We start from the raw sequence: 25,733 nt of genomic DNA on the forward strand, positions 1-25,733 counted from the left end.
GCCAGAGATGAAGTAAGGCAGAATTTAGGCTCCTAAGTCACTTGGGGGCTTTGGAAATGTTTGTCCATGGGTGTCCAGCTCCTGGCACCTAAGTCTCCTAGGTAACTTTGGAAATCCCAGTCCAAACACTTTTGTTAACATCTAAAAAGCTGGCACACGTCTTTCCCTGCTCATAAAGAAAGGGAGGGCTGTGGCCAGCAGTTCTCCGTGCAGGGAAGGATTTGACTTGCTTGTGCGTGCGTGCTGGGGGAGGGAGAGCAGATTCTGGTCCTCTTCTTACTTATGCTTCTGTCTCCCTCTCTGCACTTCATTTCCTTTGCCCGCTCAGGTTTCCAGGTGTAACTCACTGAAGTTAATCTCTTGTCTGTACTCCCTATTCCCGATCTGTGTCCCTCGCTTTCCCGGGTGCTTTGGGTTTACACAGCACCTTGAAGCACTGGTGTGTCCGGTATTCCCATGCTTACACTCTCTGCAGTTGCCTCTTTTCTCTTCCCCACCGGCACGGTCTCTTTTCCTCTCGCCTTCTTGCTGCCTGCGGCGCCTCCACACCCTTCTCTGCCCCCGCGTCTCCTTCTTTCTCTCACGCTCCCTCTACTTCTCTCTCGCTAGTTTTCTCTTTCATGCGCTCTCGCACTCTCTCCTTCTCGGTCTCTTGCGCTCCCTCTTTCTGAGCCTCCCACTCTCCGCTTCTTTCTCTCTCTTTACCGCGCCCCTTCTTCCCCACCCATCCCTTCCCTGTGCCGCCCCCTCGCTGTTTCTTCTCCCCCCCCCCATCACCCCTTTTCTCCCTGTGCTGCCTCTCCTCCCTCTGTCCCTCTCACACTCTGTCTCTCAGGCTGAGGAGGAGCCGCAGCCGCCGTGTTTAGCCCTGTCTCTGATCCACGTGGCTCTGGAGGCGCTATATTAGGTGCGCAGGAAGCCCTGCCTGGGAGAAGCTCAACTGGGGAGGAGGCAGGAACGGCCGGAGCAGCGGCTCGCCCAGGCTCTCCCGGCTCCTGCCCAGTCCCGCTGGCTGGGAAAGACAAAGGGAGACGCGGAAGGCAGAGGCGGCGGCTGCGCTGGGACCCGCGGCGAGCGCCGAGGAGCCCCCCAGGACCTGTGAGTGGCCGGCCCGCTCGCCCTGCCCTTCCTCTGCTGGGGCGCTTCTCCGGTGAGCCGCTGGGACCCTCAGCCCCCGACGGGGGGAGGGGAGCGAGAGGGGATCCGGGGGAAAGGATGGGGAGAGTTCCGAGCGGGGCAAAGGCGCAGTGGATTGGGGGTGGCACCAGGGGGCGCAGTGGCTGGGGTGACCCCGGCGGGGCAGAAGGATCCCGGAGCAGGAGAAGCGTTGGCGCAGGGCCGGGCAGCCCCCTTGGGGGCACGGAGCGTACCGGAGGGGGTACGTACACGGTAGGGTACGCCAGACCCGCCCTTGGGGCCGGAGGTCAGTCCGGGGCGGCGGGCTCGCTCTGCGCTCCGTGGAGCGGCGGAGAGCTGGGGCAGGGCTGGCAGGAGCCCGCTAGCTGCCCGGCTCCGGTAACGGGATAGAGACGTTCCGCCCACAGGCTGCGAAGGCGCGGCCGCTCGGCTGTCAGCACGCCTCTGCCCCCGGGGGCTGCGGGTGGCAACGCCGCTGGCCCTGCGGGGATCTCGCTGTCGCCCCGTAACTTTGCCTCTAGCCCGGGGCCGCTCCCCAGGTCCCCCAGCTTGTGTGTGGGGCTGGGACTGAGCCAGCCCCCGGCCAGCCCCGGGCCCCAGCTCGATCCCGGGCCCCCCGCTCCATGGAGCGGGCTGTGCGCTTCTCCCAGCGCAGCGCTCGCCGTGGGCTGCCCCCTCTCTTCCTTCCCTCCTTCCTTATCCCTTCGCAGCAACCCCCTGCTCCCCGTCGCTTGCAGGCTGGCTGGACGCGCGGCAGCCGCTAGGCTGGGGAGGGGAAGAAGCTGTTCCCAGGGGAGGCTCTGGTTTTGATCTCTGCCAGCTGCTCAGTGTCAGGCAGAGGGGAAATGAAAAAAGTAATTCAATACCCTCTGGCTTTGCCCTCCGGGGGCTCGAGAGACACAGGAGGACACTCGCTTCGTGAGCCACCCAGACACGGTGTAGCCAGGCCGGCTGGTCGCTCGGTTTAGTTTGGTCTTTTTCTGAACGCTTGCCCGGGAAGAACTTTTTGTGGGTTGCTCCTTGCCTGTAAATCCTCCGCCGGACTGGGCTTGAGCTGTGCATTATTCCCCCTGCTCCTTCCAAAAAAGCTTTCTGAAAAGACGCCCACTTTCAGCCAGAGGGAGCCGAGCCAGGGCTTTGCCTCCCGGCCGCTCTGCAGTTGTTAATCCAGCAAAGAAGTTTTGGAAATGTTGGCAGATTGCGCCCGGGCCTCTCGCTGAGCAGATGGTCGCCCTGGTAGCTGTCGATACGGATAAATTAATAAAGGGACTTCTCATGTTTATTTGGATGATCAGCGGCTCTTTCCGGTCACAGCTCTCTGGGGTAAATTCTGCAGCGTCCGCCGCATGGCACAAGTTAACTTTGGGTTTCAGTGGGAAATTCCTCTCGGACTGAGAGGACACTGGTGTTGGGGAGGCTGTTTGAACGTCTGTTTGGCTTTGAGCTTTCGTGAGCTACAGCTCACTTCATCGGATGCATGCTGTGGAAATACAGAATGCATCCGATGAAGTGAGCTGTAGCTCACGAAAGCTCATGCTCAAATAAATTGGTTAGTCTCTAAGGTGCCACAAGTCCTCCTTTTCTTTTTGCGAATACAGACTAACACGGCTATTACTCTGAAACCTGTTTGGCTTTGTTTCTCTGTTTTCCCGCACCCAGTGAAGAAGTATTTCAAGGTAAGCTGATGCTTAAAGCGCCCCCTCACTCAGGAGAGATTCACACTGATGTGTTCGCTAATGTTAAATAGATTGGAAAGTTTAGTGCCCCGTGTAGTTTGCCAGACTCATTGCTCTGCAAAAGCTCCTTATTTGGGGGGCGGGGGCAGGGGGTTGTGTCTCTAAAAGTTATGCTGCTGGTAGAAGTGACTGCATTATTCAGGGTTTGTCAGCCTTTCTGCTGGAAAGGATTCTTTCTGGGTGAAAACTGGCATACAACTACGAGCAATATTTCTCTACCGAATTTTGGTGGAGGGAAAAGGATCAGGCATTTTCCCCTTACAAAACTGACAGTCTTCCTGCTCTTAGGGGCCTGATCCTAGGCTCGAAACTCTCACTGACTTGATACCTTGTACAATCAATTACTGAAGACTGTAGAGTATTTGGGGATTCCTTTGGGGGGAAAAGTAGTATAAACTCAAGTTAACTATACTAACTCAAGTGGTTTTTACTTACAAATGTAATTTGGCACACAATTAGTAACATGAAGTAAAAATAATTAACGTTAAAGGTTAACAAATCACCCGTTGTGCATGTTTGATTCCTAAGGCCAAGATTTTGTCACGGATATCTTTAGTAAAAGTCACAGACATGTCATGGGCAATAAAGGAAAATTCAGGGATGCCCGTGACCTTGACTTTTAGTAAAAATGTCTGACAAAAGGGGAAGCTGTGGAGTCCCCACACTGTGGCAGCTAGGCAGCTGCGGGGGCTCCAGCTCGGAGCTCCGGGGGGTCCCCCACCGTCCCTGGCAGCTCAGAGGTCCAAGGGCCCCCTGCTGTTCACGGCCGCCATGGGTGCCAAGGGATCCCTGCAGCTCCCAGCCACCATGGGCTGAAGTCACGGAGCTCTTTGGAAGTCACGGATTCCGTGACCTCCATGACAAAATCGTAGCTTTATTTTTTACATGTGTTTGAGATTCTTTCTTACAATGAGCACATGTTCCAAATCCTTAACAAGACCATTTCTAGTCTTGGCATAAATTAAAACAAATGAAAGGATAAAAAATACATTCATATATATTTATTTGATAGAAATCTCATGTGTGGGTCTAATACGCATTTTAAAGAAATGTGTGCAGATGTACCATATATATTGAAATGACACATGTTCATATAACAATACACTCTTAAAAATCTAAATTATGTATTTGCCTACAGGCTGTTATATTGTCTGGAGTGGCTCATGTCTCTGAGTACCAACCTCCGTGCAGACTGTCAAAAAGCAAGGCAGACACCCAAAGCTGGCTGTATGTTTTATAATTAGATTTCACCAACCTAGTAGCAAATGTGAATGCCTATAACAGTCTTACCATGGATCCACAGACAGTCCCGCTTGTGCATTCCAGTCTATCTACAGACCAGTCACTTACTGCAGGTCAGTTTGTACCTCATTTCATGCTACAGACAATGTTTGTAGCCAATCCTATAGTAAATTAAGGATTTATTAACTAGGGGGAAAAAATGAGTTATTTACAGGTTAAAGCAGGCAACATATACACACAAATGAGTTAGTCTTTGGTTCCAAAAAGTGACTGAATCTGTCAGCAATGAATGTCTTGCAGTGTTAACCATGTTGACCCCGGAGATCAATGCTTTTGTTTCATATCTTCAGCCCTATGATAGTCCAAAGAGCAAAGGTTGACAAATGTTCATGTGAGATCTTTATTTCCTTCTTCCAGAATTCAAGTCAGTTGGATGAGCTTTCTGGCACGTAACGCCTTTATCTGCCAAAAGTGAGGAGGTTAGTTAAACAGAAATAAAAGGGTACAGCGCCAAAAGTGAAACCTCTGCAAGCTGCGTGGAAACTTTTTAAAGACACCATAATAGAGGCTCAACTTAAATGAATATCCCAAATTAAACAACATAGTAAGACAGCCAAAAAAGAGCCACCGTGGCTAAACAACAAAGTAGAAGAAGCAGCGAGAGGCAAAAAGGCATCCTTTAAAAAGTGGAAGTTAAATCCTAGTGAGGATAATAGAAAGGAGCATAAACACTGGCAAATGAAGTGTAAAAATACAATTAGGAAGGCCAAAAAAGAATTTGAAGAACAGGTAGCCAAAGACTCAAAGTAATAGCTATTTTTTCTTTTTTAAGTACATCAGAAGCAGGAAGCCTGCTAAACAACCAGTGGGGCCCCTGGACGATCGAGATGCTAAAGGAGCACTCAAGGATAATAAGGCCATTGCGGAGAAACTAAATGAATTCTTTGCATCGGTCTTCAAGGCTGAGGATGTGAGGGAGATTCCCAAACTTAAGCCATTCTTTTTAGGTGGCGGATCTGAGAAACTGTCCCAGATTGAGGTATCATTAGAGGAGGGATTGGAACAAACTGATAAATTAAACAGTAATAAGTCACCGGGACCAGATGGTATTCACCCAAGAGTTCTGAAGGAACTCAGATGTGAAATTGCAGAACTACTAACTGTAGTCCGTAACCTATCATTTAAATCCGCTTCTGTACCAGATGACTGGAGGATAGCTAATGTGACGCTAATTTTTAAAAAAGGGCTAGATTCAGATGGAGGGGGTTGTTCTTTTAAAGGGTTGTTCTTTTAAAAAAGGGGGGGTGGTTCATCAATGGCTATTAGCCAGGATGGGCAGGGATGATGTCCCTATCCTCCGTTTGCCAGAAGCTGGGAATGGGCAATAGGGGATGGATCACCTGATGATTACCTGTTCTGTTCATTCCCTCTGCAGCACCTGTCATTGGCCACTGACGGAAGACAGGATATTGGGCTAGATGGACCTTTGGTCTGACCCAGTAGGGCCGTTCTTATGGATGTGAGAGGGCCATTAGCCCAGTCTTTGTGTCGAGATGTTTCTCAATGTTCCCCTTAGACCTTGTTTACACTACAAATTACTTCAGTATAACCTACATCACTTAGGGGTGTGATTAATCCAAACCCCTGAGCGACATAAGTTATATCAACCTAAGCACTGGAGAGCTTCTCCTGCAGACATAGCTACCGCCTCTCCGGAGGCAGTAATTCTTAATTCTTAAGCTTAATTCTTAAGCTGACGGGAGAGCTCTCTCCTGTTGGCTTAGAGCATCTTCACCAGACGCACTGTAAGTGCTCTAGTGTAGATGAGCATTAGTTCTGATAGTCCTTCTTGATGGGCAGGGGAACCTCGCCTCCTAGCTGGGTTCACAAATTCACAGGAGGCATTTTTACAGTAATAAAGCAAAACTTATGTATTACCTTATAGTATGAGGTACAGACATTACAAGTAAGGTTAACACATGCAGCAACTTAGAAGTATATTATAGAGACTAAACACATCTTTAGAAGTCTAACACCTATCTTGAACAATACTAACATACAGGTGAGCTGGTCTGTTTTCCCGCTATGAATGTGTCAGTGCTCAGCTGATGCCTACAGCCTTGACAAGGGGAGTCTGGTCTACAGTATCTCATAGGACACATATTTTAAAAGGAAAAGCAACCTAATTATAGATTAGAGAGAGATTGGAAGGGTGAGAAATCTCTTATTTTTTAGTCAATTTTTATAAGCTCTAAAAATATTCTTTAAAAGAGAAAATCCCAGGTTATTCTCATCTTTTTTTTTTTTCCCACGGAAGTTTAAAGATGGACACTTTATCTATGATCCCATACTGGGCTCCTTCATATTAGTGTTTGTACAATGATGTAAGTTAAAGATAGTCACCTTTATCTATACATTTCCTGCCTCCTGGTGCTGTGCAACACATGCACTTGGGTTGACCCCTTCTTTGTATTTTGTTTGCATAGCTGTAACTGAGGGGCTGGCTTTGTATTAAGCATCTGCTTTGAAAAACCTACCTGAAATAGCTACTTACTGCGAAGACAAGCTTGTGCACTACCCTGTGTCAACCCTCATCTACTGAGGTAAATAAACTGAACCCTATCCAGTCTATAGGGCTTGATCCAACACTCGGTAAGGTCGGTGAGTCATGAGCAATATGATGTTGTATTGTCCTATGGAACCATGACGACACTAGAAAAGTCTTTGTGTGCTTTGCCAAACCTTCCCCCAAAGACACACTATTGCGCTTTTGGCTGTCCACAGGAAATGGTTACACTAGAGTCCTCTCTACTCTGGCCTGGAAACTTAAGTGTTTAAACAAAAATGTAAACAGTTTGGCTGGGCATTGAGAATTTGGGAGAGGGGAGGAAGGGGAAGGAAGTGTTAATGACACAGTCTTAGATGTGGCGTAGTCTACAGCTGAGCTTCACTGATATGCAGGTGGTTTTCCTCTTTTTACAGCAAGATAACAGACACACAGTAGCTATCCTGATGTAAAATCCTAAGTGGATACAAGACACTGGTAGCTTTCACCAAGAAGTTGCTAGGTGAGGTCTGCACTATACTGCTTATCCCCCACCCCCAACTTGCCTAATTTACCCTGGGCACTACAGCTGGATAACTGCTATGCCTTGGCTATCTTGCTGTATTTTAAAAAACAAAACCCTGTTTGTTTCAGTGAAGACAAACTGTCTCTGTGGGGAAGTTATTGTGAAATAACATAGGGTGTTATTTCACCCTATGTTATTTACAGCACGATAGTTACTGGGAGGTAAACTTGGTAAGGTCAACCATGGGTGGGGAAGTGGTACTGCGTCACCTAGGTACCTCAAGGTTAACACAAGTGATAGTTCTCACTGTAAAGTCCTGAACAATCACAGGTTGTTTATCACAATGTTTAAAACAAAACACCTTTGTGTCAGTGAAGACAAGTCTCAATTTACACACCTGGCAAAACTCCGCGTAAAGGGATACGAGTTAAAAACTAACAACCCCCTACATCTGAATCTATTTTTTACCTTGCTGCTCTGAGTATCCTCTAAAATCACTGAGAGAGATTAGAGTGGGAAAATACAGTTCTATTTTGTTCGTGCTCTTTGTGCTTTTGACAACACTTTGTGCTTAGTCAGTTTAACTGCTTCCCCTGTATAGTAAGTTGTCCCAGCGGTCTGTGCGTTTTCCCCACACACCAACAGAACACTTAACATTATCACCACAAAAACTGGCAGGGGGACTTGAGGAGTCCAGTGTTAGTGCCTGAAACTACTTAAAAGTATCTCTTTAAAAAAATTGACTGTCTTAATAGTGTTTACTTATGGTTCTATCCATTTCTCCTTTCGCGTACTGTAGTATAAATCAGGAGGAAATCATGATAAGTTCATGGAGGATAGGTCCACCAATGGTTATTAGCCAGGATGGGCAGGGTTGGTGTCCCCAGCCTCTGTTTGTCAGAAGCTGGGAATGGGCGACGGGGTGGATCACTTGACGATTTCCTGTTCTGTTCATTCCCTCTGGGGCACCTGGCATTGACCATTGTTGGCAGACAGGATACTGGGCTAGATGGATTTTTGGTCTGACCCAGTAAGGTCATTCTTATTGAAGTTGGCAGACATTTCTGTAAAACTGGCGTAAGGGAGAAAAGAAAATAAGCCTTCTAATTCTCGGGTAGCATAGACGGGACCGCAGTCTTGCAGTTAGTGACTCACTCTGGGATAAAAGGTGCTACGTAAAGCGTAAGATTAGCTGCATTTAATAAGAGTTCTTTCCTGGTGTTTTGGTAGGTCCTTTTGGACACACTGTGTTTCAAATAGTGAGTAGTTCCAAAGACTGTGCAGAAGTAGAAGTGTTCCCTTTAAAGATAAGAAAATGCCAGCAAGTTCACCTCTCAGTTGCAAACATTTAACATGCCGTTAACTTTGCCACTTGCTAGAGTCTTTGACAACAGTCTGTTTGGAGAGCTATGAATACTTTTTTTTTTTTTCCCCCTTGTTCCCAGTTCTGTAAAATTGTTTGTTGTTCAATCTTTACACCCTCACTGGTATTGAGGAAAACTTTCTTTTGGCCACATCTTACTTCCAAACAAAGAACAGGAGTACTTGTGGCACCTTAGAGACTAACCAATTTATTTGAGCATAAGCTTTTGTGAGTTACAGCTCACTTCATCAGCTGTAGCTCACGAAAGCTTACGCTCAAATAAATTGGTTAGTCTCTAAGGTGCCACAGGTCCTCCTTTTCTTTTTGCGGATACAGACTAACACGGCTGCTACTCTGAAATCTATCTTACTTCCATTTGCTCCTCTCTGCACCTTTGTAGTAGGAAGAAGCATTGATCCAAGGCTGCAGTCCTTGGTAGACTGTAGCACAGAAGGTAGATGGAGCTGGCAAAACCAACATGTAAAAAGCAGCGTGACAGCACAGACAGAGTAAAAGCAAGAGGGAAATCTTGGCACCCAGCCCTCTCTTCGGTGGATATCTTCTCTGCTTTAATCCAAACTTTTTTAAAAAAAATCTGTTTATTCATTTCTTAAATATCTGACCACTCATGCTTTATTAGAGTATCCTTAAATAGAATGATTGTTATTTAAGAGGGTATGTTCTAAGTTAGCAAAAGACTGAGTCTTGCAATAAAGAGTAAGTAGCTTTAAATTAGCTCATTTTCAGTTTTACTTTAAAACCTGTTAACAACAGGACTAAGTTAAAAGGAAATACAGAGTGAAGAGTCTTAATGCCTGGTAGGATGCACTCAAATGCATTTTTTTTTTTAAAGCCATCAACAAATGGGCTTGAGGTGTGTCTAGGGCTCTTACTTGAAACCCCCAAGAGGATGTGTGGTTTTGTGAAAGAATTACTATTGGACCCAATGCTTTCTTCTCTATTCCACAATTAGACAGCCAATGAGTCAAATTCAAACTGATTGAGTCAGTGGTTTGGCAATTTTGCTCTATAATCCAAGGACCCATAACATCCTGGAGAGGACAATTTATCGCAATAGAAAAGCAGCAATGATTTCTTCTAACCTGGGATACGTTGATCTATGTTGGAATTTGTGCACTTCCTCATTTTTCATTTCGTAATGTGATAAATAAGAGATTTATCTGCCCCTGTTTGAGGCATGTGTGTCTATATAACTTTCAAATTCTGAACCCACCATGCCTCCATGGTCCAAATGCTAGGTCCAAAAGAGGTATGATGGAGTTGGAACGCCTCTGTTTACAATAATATAATTCTATTGTGATTAGACACCTTAGCTAAGACGTCAGAATGGAATCAATGACCTATTCAGATCCATCATTTTAATTTAGTCATTGCTCTCAGAAACCTGCCAACCTGCTTTGCTTCTCCTGTCTAGCAAGTCAGTTGCTATTTTATTCTCTATAGGTTCTTATACTGTGCTCATCACTGCAATATCTGAGCACCATCTAGTAATGCAGAAAGCAACATCTGCCATGTTTGTTCTCTCATCCTCTCCCCAGTGGGAGAAGTGTGTGCAGTGAAGTGTCTTATAATTATTTTTTAAATCCCAAACAATATATACCTAAATATATAGCAGTGTGCATATGTTAGAAAAAGCAGCATCAAAGACGTGCCTTGCTCGTAGAGCAGAAGGTGGTGAGTCCTTAATTCCTGTAGGTACTGCTGTTAGAAGTGTCCTTTTGGCATTTTGATAGGGCACATAAGCCTTTTAAAGATATTTTGCAGTCTAACAAAACTTGGGCTTGCATTTTTTCCCATCTACATCCAAATGCAAACAAAAAATTTCTTTCATGTAATTACTCGCTGTGTACTTGAATTCCCTTGACTAAAGGAGAAATTGCACAACAAAGTCAAAGTCTGGAAAGCAATGGGGATATTTGTTACAAATCTGCTTGTCGTATGTGGGTTTTATTAGAGACAGAGAAGTCTTGCAGTTAAGGCATTGGACAGGGACTTGGGAGATCTGAATTTAATTTAATTCATAGATCTGCCACCAACTTTGTGACTGAGAGAGCCCATTAATCTCTATGTATATCTAGGCTGCAATAAGACCCACAGCACGGCTGCCACTGGCTAGGGTCGGCTGCCTTGGGCTCATGGGGTTCAAGCTGTAGGATTATAAAATTGCAGTGTAGAGGTCTGTGCTCCGACCTTCTCCGACACCCCGCATCCCCGAGCCCCTGTCCCCCAGCCTGAGCTTGAACATCTACACTACTATTTTTAGCCCTGAACGCCATGAGTCCAAGGCAGCTGACCCAATCTCTGAGACTCTGTGTTTTTTATCACATTGCAGACACACCCACAGTGTCTTAGGTCTCCAGCTGTAAATCAGGTATAACAGTCCTTTGGTCTCTTACCTGTTTTCATTGTAAGCTCTTTGAAACACGATGTGTTTCCTGTTACGTGTTTGTATGCCTCTTGGGCATCAGAGCCTAAGCTTTCTCATGGACACTTGTTATCTCTTCCATCCTCTGATACTCCCTCCCTTTTTTTATTTAATGCCCACAAGTACCTATTCACAACTATGGATGACGTGTGCATATCTCCCGCCTGCCACTTGCAGTGTGTACAAATTAGCACTCTGGACAAGGTGGAAACTAGAAAGCCCCTGTCCCTTACGACAGATTGTGCTCTATGGCCAATTTAAGAACTGCTCACAACACAGAGGAAGGCCAAAGCTCTGATACAGTGACAAGGTCTAGCAAGGCCTCCAGAAATTCAGCATTCCCACTGACAACAGGGAAAATCCTGCCCACTATCACTGCAGAGAGCCAACAGAGAAGCCATGCTGAGGCCTGCAGGCAAATCAGGAAGTGGCGTGTGCTCCAAAGTCCAATCTCCATCTGGCGAGTGGATCTGTAGCCGCTGTGGGAAGGTTTGCACTCATGCATCAGGCTCTTTTCCCATACCATTGCTAAGCACCACTGATGGACCAACTCTGTATGAGGACTCCTTCCCTACTGAGTGTACTCCCACTGATTTAGGTGAGAGTGGAGTGTGAGTAAAAACAGCAGGATTAGCCCAGATGGAGCAGTACTGAGGCTACTTTAGGTCAAAGGCACAAAACGGATTTTGGAGGGCCCTCTAATCTTAAAGGATTAATTGAACTTTGTCTGTTTTGAACTTTGCCCCGGAGTAAAACTTATTGGAACAGAAAATTAAACAGAAAATATGGTCATGTAAAAGCACTGAATTAGGTCTGGCTTCAATTCCTGGCTCTTCCCCAATTTGGGTCCTTGAACAAGTCATTTCATCGGTCTTCATTCTCTTCTCTAAGAATAAAATGTGGAGCATAATATCTCCTTTGTCTGTAGCGAGTGTAGATGGGATGCTGGAACAAATTTTATTGTGGGGGTGCAGCCATTGAACCAAACTGTAAACCCTGTCTATGATGGAAACCACATCAATCCAGAGGGTGCTGCAGCACCCCCAGCACTCCTACTTCCAGCACCTCTGGAGTAGACTGTAAAATCTTTGGGACAGAAATTCTCTCATTGCTTCCTTTGTTATTCTGTAAAGTTACACTTTAAAAAAATCGACAACTAGAATAAGCCCCTGGCATTGGGGGTGGGGGAGAAGGGAGGCTCTGTGCAGCACCAATAAAAAGAAAGTGTAGTTATTGGCTTTTCAACGCATTGTACAGTGTGTACAGAAACCGTGATGGGAACTGTTGAACAGAGCACTTGTTAATAATGGAAAAGGTCAGTGCACAACGTTCTTGTCATGAGGCTGTAACTTAAAGAAATGGACCTCTGCTGCTGCTACTCAATGGGAAGGCTTTCTCTCCCAATGGCAGTGATTCTCACACACTCCGAAGAAGCTGAGTGCCTTTGCCCATTATCCCCCACACCAGGCGTTCAGTCTTAAGTTGTACCAAGCTGACCCAGCTGAGAAGAGGTGTGAGGAACAAGGTGGATGCAAATCAATGTTAACATCAAATTTTTTTAATTAGGATTTTTTTTTTACTTTCTCATTTAAATTATTGTGTTTTCTTTTTGCAAATAAACCTGTTTAAAATGAAATCTAAATTTAGTACAAACTCTCTGTTAAGGCCTAAACTTCTTATAATGTCTTAACTTTTAAATAACAATAAATTTGCTGAATCCATGAGCTTTTATAAAAAACTTTTGAGTTAAAGGCTGCTTTTCTAAATAAAGAAAGAATGGGGACAAACATCTAACTTTTGTGGTCAAGCTTTATAAATATGGCACAATAGGTCATCTTAAGTAATGTAGGCGATTGTATCATTTTCAGGAGACTTCGGCAAGTAGGAACTTAAGCTTCAGTTACTTTCCCTTAAGCATATTAGAAAATTTTCCCAGGCTGACCAGAAATAATCAGTTTACTTAACTGATTACAGTTAATCCCTCTTCTTTTATTAAACTATTTAGTTGTAAATATGAAACATGTTTTTATAGGAGAAGTTTATGTATTCGAAACATTCAAGGCTGTTTTGTTTAATAAAAATAAATTTTATAAGCTGTTTTGTATGTTTCATTCTATTTCACTTACCATCCCAGTGAGCAAAAAGTTAACTACCTAGTAAATAAGCAGTATATTGACAGGATTCAGAGTAGCAGCCATGTTAGTCTGTATTCACAAAAAGAAAAGGAGTGCTTGTGGCACCTTAGAGACTAACAAATTTATTTGAGCATAAGCTTTCGTGAGCTACAGCTCACTTCATCGGAGTGAGCTGTAGTTCACGAAAGCTTATGCTCAAAGCAGTATATTGTTTACCATTTTCTCACATACTAAAAATATACAATTAATAAGAATCTGAAAATATTAAGCTGTATAATTGCTTAAATGTGCATAGTCATAGATAGCAAAAAGGTGTACCAAATGTAGTGTACGGGTTCTCTTTAGTTGTAGATCAACATGTTTTAATGGGTATATCAACCAGTGAGAATGTATTTTTCTTTGGAAAATAACTGAAGTACAAGTGGAAAAGTTGATTTAAATGAAGGCTTTCCACTTGGTGATTTAAATCAATCCACCATGGTGAGGAAAAAGTTGGCACTAGGACACCTTTCTTTTCACTGATCCTTTCTCAGCTGGAGACTGAAACAGTCCCCAGTGTAACCTAGAGTAGCCCTACAGCTGCTCTAAAATATGCTGTCTGCATCCAGCAGCTGCAGTGGTTGAGGATCTTGCAGACAACTGTGCACTCCACCCCCAGCAAGACCCTTGCCCATCCTCCATTCACCTTGTGCAGAGAAGGGAGGTTGACGGTGATGTAGAACTGATTACACCAGCTTTCTGCAACCCTACAATTCCTTTTGATAAGGAGAAATCCTTGTCTATTCCTTCAGGGCAGCTTTCTGCAGTGGGGGAGGAACTGGCAGTGAGAATTGAGCCCTAGGTATTAAATTGGATGCACATTTTAAAAGGTCTCCAGACTAACTAAATAATATGGTCATTTCCCAGGGATTAGTGAGCTATTTTTTTATTAATTTAGCTCTCTAGTGCTTAACAGAAGAGCAAAGGTTGCTGCTTTTAAAGAGTATTTAAACTGGTAAATCATTCTTGGGACTTGTCTTTTTAATCAATACATTACACTGACATTTCTGAAATGTCTTTAGTGTTGCATACCAGGCTGCTGTCACAGCTCAGTGAAGAATACAATAAATGCATCAATTAAATCTGAAAAAATCCTTCAGTTCATATAACCCTAATAGGGAACAACATTGCCTAAATTCCGGTTTCTGATATGAATCAGATTCCTTATTTGTGGACTCTGTTCCATGCAAGCTGCACGTACCTGTTCAATGTCAAATTGCTCACAGGTGCAATCTAAAGCTAGGTATCAAAAAAATGAGGCCACCATTGAAAATTTGGTCATAAGCAAGTTGCCTAAAGTCATACAAGTAGTTGGGTGCACAGCTGGGATTAGAACGGGATTTCTCAAGTGTGGCCACCGTGGCTGCATGCGACCACCAGGGGCTTTTCTTGCAGCCACAGCCTCGTGGGCAGTGACCAGAGTAGGGGAGGGCAAAGCAGGGGCCCCTCCCTCAGGACCACCAGCAGGGGTTAGGCCCTGCCCCCATCCGAAGCCATAAATGTTGGAGGAACAGACAGCCACTGAGTTCCCCACCTTCCTGGCCATGGTGAGGCTCAGGCTTTGGGCTTCAGCCTTGGGGTGGCAGGCGGCAGGCTCCGGCCCTGGATCCTGGCTGCGGGTGAGAACCCCTGGATTATAACATGCAGCAGAATGGTCCTTTGCCATGAATTCCCTCCAACAACCCACAGTACCTCCAACATGCGCCCTTTTAAATCCTCTTACATTGTCTTTCTTCATCATCTGTTGGATTCCAGCATTCCATCTGTCTATGGGCTTCTCTTTACTGCAGAGTTAACTTGAGTTATAACCCTAACTTGAGTCCTGTCCACACAGGACCATCACCCTTAATTTGAGTGTGGTGATGCATTTATAACTTGGGCTGTCAGCCTTTTGGGGGTGTGTGCGTAGGTTACTGCTGAGGTCGCACAGCTCATTAGTTGCTAACACAGTTGCTGTGTGCTACTTGTGTTATTTTACAGTGTGGCTGCTCTCAGTCAAGATGATTTAACTCAAGTGCAGATAACTTGTGTTTCTTCTGCAGTGAAGACATAGTCTATTTCAAACGAGAGAAGGACCCTTTCCACTTTTTGGTCTATAATTCAAAGTAGGTTTCTTCATTCTTTCCTACCACAAATGAAATGTGGTTACAGTCAGAAAAAATGACATCAAAGCAAAACCCCAAGGATTTCTCTTTGTGACATAAGTTCCAAATCAGACCTGCTAAATTTACTAGGCAAAAGAACTTGCTTGTTTCCGGTCCTACAAATGCAAATGAAGTCCAAAAATCAGACTGCTTTTCTACCTCTTACATTGAAGACTCTTTACTGGTGTCAATCAAATTTGTCTCTACTAATGCTGAAGGTGTGTAAGGCCTATCATTTTCCAAAGAACAAGCTAGAGTTCACTATTGCTGTTAATAGGAAGTAGTTAGCAGAAGAGGTTAGCAGAAATGTTGCTAGAACGGTATAATTTTAACAGCCCCTAACTGCATTGCAAAGGTTATGGCATTATGGGAGAACATACCTATTTCTCGGCAGTATGTACTATTCTAAAATGATCAAATAATTTACAAATGTAATGTGGAGATCGAGGGGAGAGGGAAGTGGCACTGGTCTTCTGCTGTCTAAAAGGTGGAGTAAATATTAACATAAACAGGCCCTTAGAAAAGCTTTCTCTTCTTACTTGCGTATGCGGAAGGGGGAGTTCAAATACAAACCGACCCTCTTAATAAGACACCCTCTCAGAAGTGGAAGACATTAATCCTCTGTAATGAACTTGGGATGGCAAGGCTGGTGTGTGGCTTCTATTTAAGCTGCATGAAGGACCTGATTACAAAAGCATAGGTTCCTTTGTTAATTTAAATCCTCTTTCTGAGCTAAGCAAATAAACTGATCTAATTTGTGGTTCAGTCATGGGTTCATTTGGCACAGCGCTGGTTGCTTGAGTTGTGCAGCCATGGGAATAGAGGGGGCAACATCCCTGCAGATAAAGCATCTTTATGCTTTGCCACAAGAAGCAAAATCTAAATGAGGAAACATTCACCTTGTAACTGATAATTTAGGACTCCAGGGGTGCATAAACAACGCAGGGCTAGGTTGGCACATGCAGAGTTTGATATATTGGCTATCTTGGCCTAAGTAGAAGTGATCATTCTGAAACCTCCATATAGCAATGCCCGGCTCTACCTTGTGAAGTATTGAATGTGCGTGATGGTGTATACAGGTCTGATTCCTAATAAAGCTTTGGAAAAAAAGCTGGTCTTCTCTCTTTTCTTTCTGTCTCTTATTTCTTTCCAGTTCTGCTCTCAGTTTCTCTTTTGCTACTGTCCAAAGTCTGTCTCCACTCTACTGTTTCTCTTCACCCCCAGCCCCTTCAGTCCACCTTTTTTCCCCCTCTTCCCTTTCCACTCTGCACTCTAATCTCCATTCTTATTTGCATGATTAGTCCTCCCCTTATTCTCTGTGTGGACTGTTCTGCCTTTCACCGGCCATCGCGGGACCCAAATCTGCAAGGTGCTGATGTAACACTGACAGAATCGAACCTGGGACCTGTGGAGCTAAATGCATGAGCCTCTATTGCATGAGCTAAAAGCCACATGACTCTTAGCTAAGGCTGTAGCAGACTCCTCAATCTCTAGATTGCCGCAAGGGGGGGACAGAGCACCACACCAAGCAGACCTGGGGTACTCTGAGTCCTCTCAATTCATTCTGAGGGCCATGAATGCTGAGAGTACTCAGCACTGGTGCCACTCAGGTCAGGCCCCATCTGTGGGAGGATAGATGGCAAAAGCACTCTAGTTAGGAGCATAGGCTTCTATTCTTGAATCATCAGACTTCCTGTCTGAGCTCATGTCACCTCTCTGCCTCAGTTTTGCTGTCTGTTAGTAACTAACCTTCAGGGCTGCCAAGGCTAAATTCATAGTCTATGTACAATGCTTGAAGAGACTGCGAGGAAGGTGTGATGGCCACCCTCTGGGTTGAGGCACCAGAGGTTGACTGAGAAACCTCCAGCCCTGGACGCAGGAGCTGCTACAGCTTGATCTAAAAGGCCAAGGCTCTGGGACTCGCTGTGGTTACAACTCATATACTGTGTGGATGTGCAGAGGGGACCCTGTAACACACACACACGCTCACCAGTGCGTTACAAAGGCACTGCCAAATTCAGCCGAACTTTATAGCACCATCTGCTTTCTCCTCCACTCAAGCAGTGATACGGCCACTTGTGCTGAAAGAGGTGGGACAGGAATCAGGTATGAGCTAGATCAGCCACTTTTTTTCATAGCTATTTGTGTACTGGTTGAGTGAGACAAGAGGCAAATGTTATGTTGCAGAATAATGCAGTGTGTCATCTAACTTGCTATGATAGTCAAAGCAGACTGTGGGTAATGAATACCAATATAAAGGCATTTAAAACTGGGAATGCTAAAGCTTGAAGCAGCATCCTAGAGAGCACAGGTGTCAAGCTAGCTGGATTCTTGAGCTGGCAGTAATGAACTCTTTATATCAGATGATAAGCCCCCTGCTCCTAAGCCACCTGGAACACACACGTGTGCTGATACCTTAAATGGCTTCTCAGTGTTCTCTTGATAAATGGAGAAGTGGAGGACACACTGGGAAACACAGAAGCTGACTAGCATGTATGACTGCAGTAAGCCCAGTAACGATATGGGCTACAAAAGAACTTATCCAGAGGTCATTAACCTTGTAGTTCTCAACACAACATCATTTGGCTGTGAAACCAATGCCTTTGACCTTGGAATCATTAAGAAGCAGGTAACTAAGGACCAGTAAATCTGTCCCAGGGGACTAGCCATTGGTATGTGTACAGATGTGTAACCCAGGCCTGCTTGGTATGGTGCTCTGTCCCCCTCTAGTGGCATCTAGACCATCTAAAGCAGAGGTTCTCAAACTGGGGGTCATGATCCCTCAGGGGGTCACACGGTAGTTACATGGGGGTCGTGAGCTGTCAGCTCCATGGGGCTGATAGTCATGAGCACCCATTAAATTAAATTCCCCACTTTTTAATTTATAATAGGGGGTCACACTCAGAGGCTTGCTGTGTGAAAGGGGTCACCAATACAAAAAGTTTGAAAACCACTGATCTAGAGATTGTTGAGTCTACTATAGCCTTGGCTAAGAGGCATATGGTGTTTATCTCATACATATAGCTTCCCAGGTTCGATCCCGCCTGCCAACAACTGGGGTCTGCTGGCATTACAGCCGCATAATATCAAGCTGTTTCATAGGATGTTTAGGAATTGAAAGGGTCTCAGTCACATATATGACATGGCACCTCCCTCTGTCAATGGTGTGGAGTTTATTTGCAGAATACAGTATGGAGGGAAATACTGGTGAATTGGGATGAATGCAGGGCACAAAGTAGCAAAGAAAACAGTGATTCTCACTTGTTGGAGTATGGAAGTAACTCCATTCAAGCTACATGGGTGTTAACTGGGTGCAAGTGGGCTCAGAGTCAGGCCCACTCTATAGCATATCTGCTGCCACTAGAAGTGGGCTGGGCTCAGAAGAGCTAGAAGTGTCTTTCTATCTGGACATAGCTGCTTCTAATGTTCTGCTGTCCTGAAGGGTCATGGAAGTGGGGGTGGGGGAGAGAGGGACTATGAGGAGATCTAGCCTGTCTTCCCACTGCTGAAGATTTGTTCCTTACAATGCTGTCCTGATTCTACACTGCTTTGTACAGTCCCACATGTGCAAGTGGGTGTAAGATGCTACTAAATCGGAATTATATTGTTACACCACTTTGCACAGGTGTAAATGACTATGCAAGGGCAGTACTGCAGCAGGACCTAGGTCTCCAGTGCTTTGCCCTGTCTCATCCAGATGGGGCTTCCCCCACTCATCTTAGGATACTGTTCTAAATCAGAAGTGAAAAATGAACAATGCTTGAATGAATTTAGCCTACGGCATCTACACAGCACATTAGCAGTCATGTAGGCCAAGGATCAAGAGAGCAGGTGGTTGGAGAAAGATGTTGAATAATCATTTTATCTTATCCTTCTCAGCAGTCAGTGAGGGATAGCAGTGCTGGATAAACAATGTGCTGGTGGCAAGGAAATAAAAGAGCTCTAAAGATATGCAGTACATCTGTGCAAGACCACTTACCCTGTTGACAGTATTAGGGATGAGTAAGTTACTAAGTATTCACAATTCAGTGGAGAGTTTTTTAATAGGGAGGGTCGCGGAATGATATTTTGGATTGAGGCTCAATAGAATGGAATGAAATTAAATTGTAACTTCTTTGGGCCAGGGACTGTGTCCTTCTGTGTGTGATTTTAGTCCTGGCTCTGCCACTGGTCTGCTGTGTGACCCTGGGCAAATCGAATGGCTTTGCGATCTATAGCTGAAGAGAACTATAAAAGAGCTAAGTATTATTGGACTGAATCAGAAGTGCTCAGCTGGGTTGTAGGATAGTCATGGTCTCCTAGGGAGGTTTTCCTTAGCGAAAGTGGTAGGTCCCTCTCCTGTTTGGTTTAGGAGTACCTGAATTCTATTCCCATTCCCATGTGTAGTTCCCAGGGACTGAGTCACTTGGCTGAATGTCAGCCACAAAGTCCTAACGTCCTAGATTTACCACACAAAGGGACACTGTTGTAGAAGGGTGGCATCTCTTTTGTGGGCACAGATTTCTCCAATAGTGAGATTGTGGTACAGCTGAAAATGACCCCCTATGTATTTTCACTTCAGCTTTAAATAGACCTGTGTTTCATAGGTGTTTCCTTTTTAGTGTTTGAAAAACCTTTTTGTAGTGCTTCCTTTGTTTGAATGAATCCTGTTATTTACCCTCGCCGGCACAAACTGCAGGTTTCTCCTTATTTTATCTCGGAATAGCATTTTAAATGGTTGTATTTATTCAGGATGAAACTCTGCCATGAAATACAATGGGTATGGTTGGCCAGGTTACTGCCCATATTCCTGGCATCACTCTGGATTTTGGAAATTAACATTTTATGAATCTGTCTTTTCAGTCCACAAGCAGGATTTTACCTGGGTGTACTTCGTATCTTTCATAACATCTGCTGGGTAACCTAGAGCCTGAGGCCATAAGCCAGGGGGCGGAAGGGAAGAGAGCAAGCGAGAGAGAGAACGCTAGTCTTCAGAAGACTCTTATTTGAATTTCATGCACTGCTATTGCTAAATGAATCAGGAATCTGAAGAATCACATCTAGGGTCTCCTGGGTGGTGAAGGAGAACTTTTTTATTTTCCAATTAATGCTTCCAGACAATGCAATTGCTTTAAGAATGTTCTTCTATGGGACGTCGATGGCAGGTGTACAACCTTGGGCTGTTTAAACTGGCACTGCTAGCTCCCGGGTCATAACTGCTTGAGCAGACTGCTAGACTGTGAGATGTTGCATTCTGCCATCTGTGTCTAAGTGTTAAGGGAAAAAGAACAGGTGAGATTTGTACTTTTGAAAAGCATCCCTTTCAGACTTCCATGTGTCTGCAAAGGGAGCTCTTTCATACATGTCAAAGCTTGGCTCCTTTCTACCTTTGTTTCTAAACAGGTTTCATTTGGCAATAGGGTTTGATTATGGATAGAAATTCCTCTTTAGGGCGCAGACACATTTCTCAGTATTACAACTCTGCTGCTTTACAGCTGTCAGAATCAATCTTTCTCATCTCCCCTCCTAGCTAATCATGTGTCTCTAAGCCAACTGATTGCTGCTCCTGGACAGGTGTGATAGCAGCAGCATCCTGGCTGGCTCCAACAGTATTGATTTACTGGGGCATCGGGCGTTCTGTTATCAAACCTCCATCTCTCTCTCTCTGTTGGATCATATTAAAGAAGTTCTGTATTAAAATCACAAATGAGTTTGATTCCCCATAGTTTAAATTCCAGGGTATTACTAATTAAGAGGTCTCTTGGTTTTTGGTACTGTTTCTCTCCTTGTATGTGTGAAACTTGCAAGCTGCTCATTGCGTTAGTACATTCTAAGACAGAGTCTGTTCTCAAAGCAATTCACACAGAGAGAGACTCAAAGCAATACTCTAACAACAGAAACAGCACCCAGAGACTCCCCGCCCTTTTGTTGTATTAACAATTGTAATTAAAATAGAGATAGAGGATGTATGTGGATGGATGCTTGGTGTGGATAATAACTGACTGATCAGGGAGGTGCCAGCCTAAGAATCCAGTGTTCATTGGCTGAAGAAGGCGTCAAGTGGAAATAACCAGAGGACCCCCGGAGGGCAGACTGGAATCCACCCAACAGTCTCAAGAATGGGAGAACCAAAGAACAAGATAACATCTAGCAGCACGGAGCCGTCAGGAATGTGCCATCTGCTGATTGATTCAGCAACAGCATGATGAAGCAATTCCCATAGACTGGCACAGGAAGAAATTCCTATAAAAATAGACTCTAAAAAGTGAGAACTTTGGGGTCTGATTCTGCAAACCAACTTCCAGGAGCATCAGATGAGCATCTGACAAGGCCCTGCTCCCTCCTCATGTCCAGGCCACCTGGCCAGTGGCTTGGCATGAGCAACTCTAAGGCTGGTAACCATGATAACAACCTTGCAGAACCTGTGTGTGTGTGTTTGTATGAATGAATGTGTGAATAAATATGAGATTGAATGGAATGTTATAGCTATAACTAACTGCTTACTATGATTCTTTCTGTATTCACAATAAATGTGGTATTTTGCCTTTTCCCTTTAATAGGATCCTGCTGGTTTTTATTTTATTGGTATAACATCTCTCTCTTTCACTTCCTGTAAAAGAGGGAGGGTAGGGTCATGAGCAGTAACCTTGAGCTGTGAACTTGTCATATCTAACAAACTCATTCGGCTTTATGACCCAGGGCAGCAGTAGCACCCTTTCAACAGCAGTGCATACTTCCATGACGACAGCTCCAACAGTTGACTTTACCAAGACCGAAGTGGCTAGCTATTGGCAAGTAGAAATTGGGACTGCACGCTCCCAGAAGGCATTGGTCACGTGCTTCTCCACACTGAGGAGGACTCTCATGCTGGGGTCCAGCACTGCAGCTCCAGGATAAGCTCTGTGCAGACTTCCAGGAAAGTCTCCTTCCACATCTTGAAGTGCTGCAACCATGGCTGGTCATCCTAGGTATGTAGCACTAACTTGTCCCACCCATCAGTGCTGGCTGGCTGGACCCACAAGTGGTGCTCCACTAGTGAAGCCAGTCCAAGGAAAAGTCATGCAGTATTAATTGCCCAGTTTCATCCTCCCGCTTGAATGGTATCCATGTGGCAACATGCTGCTGGTGATCTTCCATCTCCTCCAAAGCCACTGGCCTCGGTGATCGCCAATACACGTGGAGCCCGTTTGTGTTAATGATGGTCAGAAGCATGGTGCTCTGCGGTACGTCCTCCAGGCTGCCTGACAGCAGTTTGAATTGCTTTTTAAAAAGTGAAATAGCTTGAAAATGGCACTGGCTAGCAAAAAACCAGACAAATTATGTGTGCCTGGGGAAGGAGTCATGGGACTTTGACCCCAAGTGCCAGAATTCCAATAGGATCCTGTAAGTATCCCACAATCCACCATGATAAGATACCCATAATGCATTAAGCATCGTGCTGGGACATCGCATTATGGGATACATGCTCAGAAATGCTGTGCATTTCCTTTTAAAAAAGCACAGTGCTTTGTGGCTCTGATGACTTACAAGGAAAGTTGCGTAAGCTGTTTTAGATAGCAGCTAGAATGGGAACACTATCTTGTTTTAGTTCTGCAGATATAACTCTGGCTGGGAGTGTGTGTGATGCAGACAAGAACTAAAACCCTAAATGCAATTGAACTAAATCTGGCCTTTATAGATGTAAAAGTATATCTCCAGTCCATTGGATGCATGTAATTCCCATGTGCATCAAAAGGAAAATGGACCCTTAGTTTACATCACAATCGTGGATTATAATTTGAGGAAGTTGGCAGTCTCTTCTGACAAGAGACAGGACCAGCAGGAGGAATTAATGATCCTGTTCCTGGTGAGTTGAGTTCATTGACACAAATTGAAATAATTTGCTGAGCAGTGCACAATGAAGCTTACAAAATCAGTGGGCATTATGCCCATGGTTAGTATAAAATTTACCCTGCAGAAAGGTATTTATACCATAATATGTGGTGTACATTTAACATTTTTCCTTATTCTCTTAAAAAGACAATGGTGGTCATATAATCTAAAACTCCTGCTGCTTTAGGGTTGGATAATCACTGGAGTAAATCCTCATCACTGACATATCCATAGGAGAGAATGTGTGATGGGGTGGTATAAACTTTTGGGCAGCCCCTTAGCTGGAGCAGGTCAGCAAAGCCCCATATGTTCTTCCTTGTGTGGACCTGTGTCAGTAAATCTAAGAGTCATAGATTCATAGATACTAAGGTCAGAAGGGGCCATTATGATCATCTAGTCTGACTTCCTGCACAACGCAGGCCACAGAATTTCACCCACCTACTCTTGCGAGAAACATCTCACCTATGTCTGAGCTATTGGAAGTCCTCAAATCGTTGTTTAAAGACTTCAAGTAGCAGAGAATCCTCCAGCAAGTGACCCATGCCCCATGCTACAGAGGAAGGTGGAAAACCTCCAGGGCCTCTTCCAATCTGCCCTGGAGGAAAATTCCTTCCCGACCCCAAATATGGCGATCAGCTAAACCCTGAGCATATGGGTAAGATTCACCAGCCAGATACTACAGAAAATTCTTTCCTGGGTAACTCAGATCACACCCCATCTAACATCCCATCACAGAGCATTAGGCCTATTTACCATGAATATTTAATTACCAAAACCATGTTATCCCATCATACCATCTCCTCCATAAACTTATCGAGTTTAATCTTAAAGCCAGATAGAGCTTTTGCCCCCACTGCTTCCCTTGGAAGGCTATTCCAAAACTTCACTCCTCTGATGGTTAGAAACCTTCATCTAATTTCAAGTCTAAACTTCCTGGTGGCCAGTTTATATCCATTTGTTCTTGTGTCCACATTGGTACTGAGCTTAAATAATTCCTCTCCCTCTCCGGTATTTATCACTCTGATATATTTATAGAGAACAATCATATCTCCCCTCAACCTTCTTTTAATTAGGCTAAACAAGCCAAGCTCCTTGAGTCTCCTTTCATAAGACAAGTTTTCCATTCCTCGGATCATCCTAGTAGCCCTTCTCTGTACCTGTTCCAGTTTGAATTCATCCTTCTTAAACATGGGACACCAGAACTGCACACAGTATTCCAGGTGAGGTCTCACCAGTGCCTTGTATAACGGTACTAAAACCTCCTTATCCCTACTGGAAATACCTCTCCTGATGCATCCCAAGACCGCATTAGCTTTTTTCACAACCATATCACATTGGCAGCTCATAGTCATCCTATGATCAACCAATACTCCAAGGTCCTTCTCCTCCTCCATTACTTCTAATTGATGCGTCCCCAGCTTATAACTAAAATTCTTGTTATTAATCCCTAAATGCATGACCTTACACTTCTCACTATTAAATTTCATCCTATTACTATTACTCCAGTTTACAAGGTCATCCAGATCCTCCTGCATGATATCCCTGTCCTTCTCTAAATTGGCAATACCTCCCAGCTTTGTATAATCCGCAAACTTTATTAGCACACTCCCACTTTTTGTGCCGAGGTCAGTAATAAAAAGATTAAATAAGATTGGTCCCAAAACCGATCCTTGAGGAACTCCACTGGTAACCTCCCTCCAGCTTGACAGTTCACCTTTCAGTAGGACCCGTTGTAGTCTCCCCTTTAACCAATTCCTTATCCACCTTTCAATTTTCACATTGTTCCCCATCTTTTCCAATTTAACTAATAATTCCCCATGTGGCACAGTATCAAACGCCTTACTAAAATCTAAGTAAATTAGATCCACTGCGTTTCCTTTGTCTAAAAAATCTGTTACTTTCTCAAAGAAGGAGATCAGGTTGGTTTGGCATGATCTACCTTTTGTAAAACCATGTTGTATTTTGTCCCATTTACCATTGACTTCAATGTCCTTAACTACTTTCTCCTTCAAAATTTTTTCCAAGAAGCAAAGTCTGAGTTCTGCTGAGCTGCTTTTCGGGATTTTTACATTTGATTGAACCAAGATGTTCTGAAAACTACACACTAACTCTTTTCCTGCATTGTATCTAAAAGTTGTGTGCACACCCCAGTAAAATGAAACTGTGTTCACACTGCAGAGTTTGACCAACAATGTTTTCTTCTATTCATCCGTACCTGCTGCTTGGTTTATTCAGGCTGTTATCACAGGAGATGGGGCAGAGGGAGAATTTTCCAGTGCACTGCATGCAAGAAATAATCTATTCTTTCAAACACTTAGCTATTAACAAAGTCGACTGATCCAAATAAAAGTTACATTGTCAGTCTAATATTTCCTCATCTTCCTGAAATTTATAAAGTGATTTTTCCGTGTGATATACTTGGAAACGCTGAGCAGTATTTTAGTGAAGATACACAATCAGTAGGTGATAGAAACAAGAATGATGAGTAACTTTTAAAGTACCATGGATGTATATTGCACTGAACAGATAATTCAACCCTGGGACTGCTGCAAATAACTTACAAGATGAG

General features: G+C 44.3%; 1 protein-coding gene and 1 long non-coding RNA gene across 4 annotated transcripts in view; one reads left to right on the forward strand and one right to left on the reverse strand.

Annotated features, from left to right (window-relative positions):
• The first annotated feature begins 813 nt into the window (after positions 1–813).
• The window catches only part of ST3GAL1 (ST3 beta-galactoside alpha-2,3-sialyltransferase 1), a 120,063-nt gene continuing 95,143 nt past the window's right edge, over positions 814–25,733 (forward strand). Inside the window, exons 1-3 of one of the 2 annotated variants that reach the window (XM_074943814.1) lie at positions 814–1,150; positions 2,736–2,813; positions 4,012–4,228. The gene's annotated coding sequence lies outside the window, so the exon portion shown is untranslated. The remainder of the gene's footprint in view (positions 1,151–2,735; positions 2,814–4,011; positions 4,229–25,733) is intronic. The other variant, XM_074943815.1, reaches the window with a different exon arrangement.
• The window catches only part of LOC141982085 (uncharacterized), a 179,518-nt gene continuing 158,112 nt past the window's right edge, over positions 4,328–25,733 (reverse strand). For both annotated transcript variants that reach the window (XR_012637951.1, XR_012637952.1), the window contains one exon: positions 4,328–4,577. This is a non-coding gene — a long non-coding RNA (uncharacterized LOC141982085). The remainder of the gene's footprint in view (positions 4,578–25,733) is intronic.

This window comes from Natator depressus, chromosome 2, assembly GCF_965152275.1.
Source record: "Natator depressus isolate rNatDep1 chromosome 2, rNatDep2.hap1, whole genome shotgun sequence".
Lineage (NCBI taxonomy): Eukaryota > Metazoa > Chordata > Testudines > Cheloniidae > Natator > Natator depressus.